The 6,278-nt window shown below is 43.3% G+C and overlaps 1 long non-coding RNA gene across 1 annotated transcript; it reads left to right on the forward strand.

Annotated features, from left to right (window-relative positions):
- The first annotated feature begins 2,398 nt into the window (after positions 1–2,398).
- LOC124013371 lies at positions 2,399–5,224 on the forward strand. The gene is made up of 3 exons (XR_006834854.1): positions 2,399–2,409; positions 2,569–2,722; positions 5,214–5,224. It is a non-coding gene; the product is annotated as an uncharacterized LOC124013371 (long non-coding RNA).
- Positions 5,225–6,278: the final 1,054 nt, after the last annotated feature.

Consider the following 6,278-nt stretch of genomic DNA (forward strand, 5'->3'; position numbering starts at 1 on the left):
ACAACCACAGCTGCTCTCACAACAACCACAGCTGCTCCCACAACAACCACAGGTGCTCCCAAAACAACCACAGCGGTTCCCACAACAACCACAGCTGCTCCAACAACAACCACAGCTGCTCGCATAACAGCCACAGCTGCTGTCTCAACTACCACAGCTTCTCCCACAACAAACACAGCAGCTACCACAACAACCACAGCTGCTCAACAACAACCACAGCTGCTCCAACAACAACCACAGAATCTTTCACAACAACCACAGTCTTTACTTCAAAAACCATAGCTGCTCTCACAACAACCACAGCTTCTACATTTACATTACATTTAAGTCATTTAGCAGACGCTCTTATCCAGAGCGACTTACAAATTGGTGCATTCACCTTATGACATCCAGTGGAACAGTCACTTTACAATAGTGCATCTAAATCTTAAAGGGGGGGGTGAGAGGGATTACTTATCCTATCCTAGGATAAGCTTTGAGAGGGGGTGAGAGGGATTACTTATCCTATCCTAGGATAAGCTTTGGTTGCTGTTCCAACAACAACCACAACTGCTCCAACAACAACCACAGCTGTTCTTACAACAACCACAGCTCTTCCCACAACAACCACAGCTTCTCCCACAACAACCACAGATGCGACCAGAACAACCACTGCTGCTCCCAAAACAACCACAGATTTTCTGACCACAGTTACAACTGGTTCTTCAACCACTACCACAACACTGACCCCTCCACCACCAGAGGTTAAGTGGGAGTTCAAATTAGAGCAATACTTCACAGCAGAGTTGAATAATGCATCTTCACCAGAGTTCCAAGCATTAGTAACCAGTGTGGCTACAGAGGTAAATTCTGTTTTACTTTCCACTCTTTTAATACTGTTCATCTTCATTTGAACAGTTTCTTAAAGGGGCATTTCATCCCTAAAATAAGTTTTCATATTTGTCATTATGTGAAACACATTCCCTCTAGTTGTTTATGTCAATGATTCAGTTCTCAAGACACATTTCTAAATTTGCTTATATTACAGTTACAGCTGGACACAGTTTATTGAAACAAATATGGATCCAGTTTTATTCGCACAGAGGTTCTAGGTTTCAGGTACTTAGTTATTCTTTAGTTTTTATTTGGATTTTGGGCCATTATTGGAATACATTTTAAGATAGACATTGTATCCATCAATTAATTTAAAGGGAAATCATTCAATTGTGGTAGTGTACATATTTGTCATAGCATTTAAATATGAATTTGCTTTACTGATGGTATCATATTAATTGTTTTTCATTTTGTTGTATTCCAGTCAAGGTTCGGTTGTGGTAGATGCTAAGCTGATATTTAACAATGCCAGCTCAGTCCCTGAGTCCAGTGCAGTTGTTGCAACCTTGATAGAGAATGTCTCAAGCAACAGCTCTTATATCTCTTTTCTACTGAACACAACTTCTATCGTGGCAACAAGTAAGAAACCTTAATATTCTGAACTCTAAATGACGTATTTCCAAGCACTCTCTCTACCTCAGGTGTTTTAAAGACCAAGTTACAATATAGCTGTCACACCCTGACCATAGTTTGCTTTGTATGTTTCTATGTTTTGATTGGTCAGGGTGTGAGCTGAGTGGGCATTCTATGTTACATGTCTAGTTTGTCTAGTTCTATGTTTGGCCTGATATGGTTCTCAATCAGAGGCAGGTGTTCGTCATTGTCTCTGATTGGGAACCATATTTAGGTAGCCTCTTTGGTGTTGGGTTTTGTGGGTGACTGTCCTTGTTCCTGTCTCTGTGGTTTGCACCAGATAGGGCTGTTTTTGGTTTTCCACTTTTATTGTTTTTGTTAGTTTATTCATGTTTAGTGTCTTTATTAAAGAACATGAATAACCACCACTCTGCATTTTGGTCTGCCTCTACTTCACCTAAAGAGAACCGTTACAACAGCTGCACTCCTTTATGTCTGCATTTTACTTTCCTATGTTTGAGTATATTAAATTAATTAGTTATCTGGTCTCTATATTACTTAACTGTTTAACATTCTAAGAATATAACAACTGAAACAAATTCCTTTAAATGATTATTGATTGGACATCAAGTTCTATCTTGTCATGTCACAATACAATTCTGATCGTTAACAGTGATCAGATGTTGTCGAAGCTGTGTGCGATGCTTAATGTAGAAAATGTCTTTAACACCAATACATCTTCTGTTATACACACATAATGATATCTGATGATTTGCTGTCTTCCAGGAGTTGCATTGACCTCTTCGTCATAATTCATCATATGGCATCTTGATTACCAGCCTTACATTGTTGAATTGTTATTATAACATAACTTAATTTTGTATACACTTTTTTTCAGCTGGATAATTTGTTCAAGGATCAATTTGGAGCCAGATTCTTTTGAACTGTTGTCAATAGTTTCAGGTGGGTACATGATTATCATCTGAATGACTTTGAAACAGTGTGGATGATGGAGAAAAATAACATTTCAATGAGCATTGTTATTAAGTATGCCTTGGGAGTGGGTTGTTACTGAAGTAATGCTTGTAAAAGTTCTTAACATTTTTCTCATATTATCTTCAGGTCAGGGTCAATTGTGGTGGATTCTACGTTGATATTCAACAACATCAGCTCAGTGCCTAACGATAGCCTGGTAGCACAAACCTTAAAACTGCCATTACTTCCAACACGTCTGGCCTGACCTTACCTATCAATTCATCCTCCATTGTGGTCACATGTAAGACAATTCATCAACACATCGCTTTACCTATTCTCACACACTCAAAACACTAGATGGCGCCGATAGATAGGGCTGCCTCGCTTCTAGTTCTTAGGAGACTTTGCAGTGTTTAGTTTTTTAATGTATTTTTTCTCACATTGTTAGCCCAGAACATGTATGTGTTATTTATTACAGCTGGGAAGCACTATTAGATATCAGAGCGACGGTAACTCACCAGCACTACCAGCATTATGACCTGCAATACGACTTTCCCCAAGCAGATCCTTTATTTGCACCACGAGGGCAATTGAACTGATTCCAGAAGCTGACCCAAAACAACACCAGCAAAAAAGGGGTACTTGGAGGGTTCTTCTAGTCCAACTTAGAAGGAACGCACATGACACATCAGAGAGTATATTATTTGATAATGTTCAGTCCTTGATTAACAATGGTGATGAGATTAGGGACAGATTTTTTTCCCAGAGAGACATCAGGGATTGCAACATACTCTGTTTCACGGAAACATGGCTCTCTCGGGATATACTGTCGGAGTTGGTCCAGCAATCTGCATTATCAGTTCATCGCACCGACAGTAATAAACATCTCGCTGGGAAGAAGAAGGACGGGGATGTATGTTTGATGATTAACAACAAATTATGTAATTGTGATAACATACAGGAACTCAAGTCCTTTTGTTCACCTGACCTAGAATACCTCACAATCAAATCTATATCCCCCCTCAAGCTGATACCACGATGGCCCTCAAGGAACTACACTGAACTTTATGCAAACTGGAAACCATATATCCTGAAGATGCATTTATTTTAGCTGGAGATTTGAACGAAGCAAATTTGAGAAAAAGGCTGCATAAATTCTATCAGCAATTTGACTGTAGTACTCATGCTGCTAAAACTCTAGACCACTGTTACTCCAACTTCCGGGGATGGTATACCAGTCCCTCCCCCGCCCTCCTTTCGGCAAATCTGACCACAACTCCATTTTTCTGCTCCCTTCCTATTGGCAGAAGCTCAAACTGTTAGTACCTTTGCTGAGGACTATTCAACGCTGGTCTGACCAATTGGAATCCATGCTTCAAGACTGTTTTGATCACGTGGACTGGGATATGTTCCGGGTAGCTTCCGAGAATAATATGGACGAATTCACTGAAATCATAACTGAGTTTTCAGGGAGTGTATAGGAATTTTGTACCCACTGTGACTATTAAAACCAACCCTAACCAGAGACCGTGGATAGATGGCAGTATTCGTGTAAAACAGAAAACACGAACCACCGCATTTAAACATGGAATGTGACTGGGAATATGGAAGAATACAAACAGAGTAGTCATTCCCTCCGACAAGGCAATCAAACAGGCAAAACGTCAGTATAGAGACAAAGTGGATTCACAATTCAACGGCTCAATACGTATATGGCAGAGTCTACAGACAATCATGGACTACAAAAGGAAAACCAGAGGATACAAAAGGAAAACCAGCCATGTTGCGGACTCCGATGTCTTGCTTATTGGTTACTAACACAATGCAATAAAGGGTCCCTAGTGGACTAAACCGATATGACGGCTTGGTAGACAATGGACAGTGGTGGGGACAGATAAAGAGTGGGAAAGACAATGGGACCCACTATACACAGTTGATAACTAGGCTCATTGAAATGATTATACTTTTCATATGAACAGCCGCTCATTTGAAAATAATTGCAATATGTATATTCACGCCTGTATGTCTTGTTGTCTCTGACGAAATCTTCGATCTGTCTGCTGGAGAGTCGGTCGACAGAAATTCTCTGGCTGTGTCCACCAGAGATCAAAATCTTTCATAGTTGTAGCTCTGTTACAATGGATACGTCAGATGTACGTATCCAGATGTACCAGACTCCCGTCCTTGCGTTTTCTTGACTAATTGTACATTTTCTCACGAGTGGGTTTTATGCACTCAGGGGAAAAGGGGTTGTCCCTTCTTTTGTCGTAATGTCTGTACTTACATGGGCCGTGGCCACTGACTTGGTTAAGACTTCATTTGAAAAACAATTCTCTAATTTAGAAGTCTAACATCACGTTACATCTTATCACAAATTGGTTTCAAATTTAATCATATCAGTTCCCCAAAATTTGGGTATGACCCTGACAACTAGGAAATATATGCATTCAAAGATACAGTTATCTTGTTATTCTGGCCTTCATGAGATCCCAAAACACAACTGATCAGACACTTCATCTCATATGTTTATAAAGGTATTCTATAATATTCCACTGTATCTTAGTCTATGCCATTCTGATATTGCTCACCCATATATTTATATATTCTTAAATCCATTCGTTGTGAAATTGTTAGATATTACTTGTTAGATATTGCTGCACTGTCGGAACCAGAAGCACAAGCATTTCGCTACGCACACAGTAACATTTGCTAAACACGGGTATGTGACCAATAACATTTTATTTTATTAATTGCAAAATGTAAACATTGCATTGAATGTTGCCTTTTTGGAGGCGCTACTACAATGACTAATGCAACCATCTCCGCTGCAACAACTGCTGCTTCAACTGCAGCTGTGCCCACCACCACACTGGCAGATGTCACCATGACCCATCCGGCAATGGTCAAAACCACCACCACCGCTGTTCCGGCAGCAACCACCACCATCGCTGTTCCGGCAGCAGCCACCACCACCGCTTTTCCAGCAGCAACCACCACCACCGCTGTTCCAGCAGCAACCACCACCACCGCTGTTCCGGCAGCAACCACCACCACCACCGCAGTTCCGGCAGCAGCCACCACCACCGCTGTTCCGGCAGCAGCCACCACCACCGCTGTTCCGGCAGCAGCCACCACCACCGCTGTTCCGGCAGCAGCCACCACCACCGCTGTTCCGGCAGCAGCAACCACCACCATTGCTGTTCCGACAGCAACCACCACCACCGCTGTTCTGGCAGCAACCACCACCACCGCTGTTCTGGCAGCAACCACCACCACCGCTATTCCGGCAGCAACCACCACCACCGCTATTCCGGCAGCAACCACCACCACCTCTGTTCCGGTAGCAACCACCACCACCTCTGTTCGGGCAGCAACCACCACCACCTCTGTTCGGGTAGCAACCACCACCACCTCTGTTCGGGCAGCAACCACCACCACCGCTATTCCGGCAGCAACCACCACCACCTCTGTTCGGGCAGCAACCACCACCACCTCTGTTCGGGTAGCAACCACCACCACCTCTGTTCGGGCAGCAACCACCACCACCTCTGTTCGGGCAGCAACCACCACCACCGCTATTCCGGCAGCAACCACCACCACCACCTCTGTTCGGGCAGCAACCACCACCACCTCTGTTCGGGCAGCAAACACCACCACCGCTATTCTGGCAGCAACCACCACCACCGCTGTTCCTTCAGCAACCACCACCTCTGTTCGGGCAGCAACCACCACCACCGCTATTCCGGAAGCAACCAGCACCACCTCTGTTCCTTCAGCAACCACCACCACCTTTGTTCGAGTAGCAACCACCACCACCGCTGTTCCGGCAGCAACCACCACCATCGCTGTTCCGGCAG

This window comes from Oncorhynchus gorbuscha, linkage group LG24 (assembly GCF_021184085.1).
Source record: "Oncorhynchus gorbuscha isolate QuinsamMale2020 ecotype Even-year linkage group LG24, OgorEven_v1.0, whole genome shotgun sequence".
Lineage (NCBI taxonomy): Eukaryota > Metazoa > Chordata > Actinopteri > Salmoniformes > Salmonidae > Oncorhynchus > Oncorhynchus gorbuscha.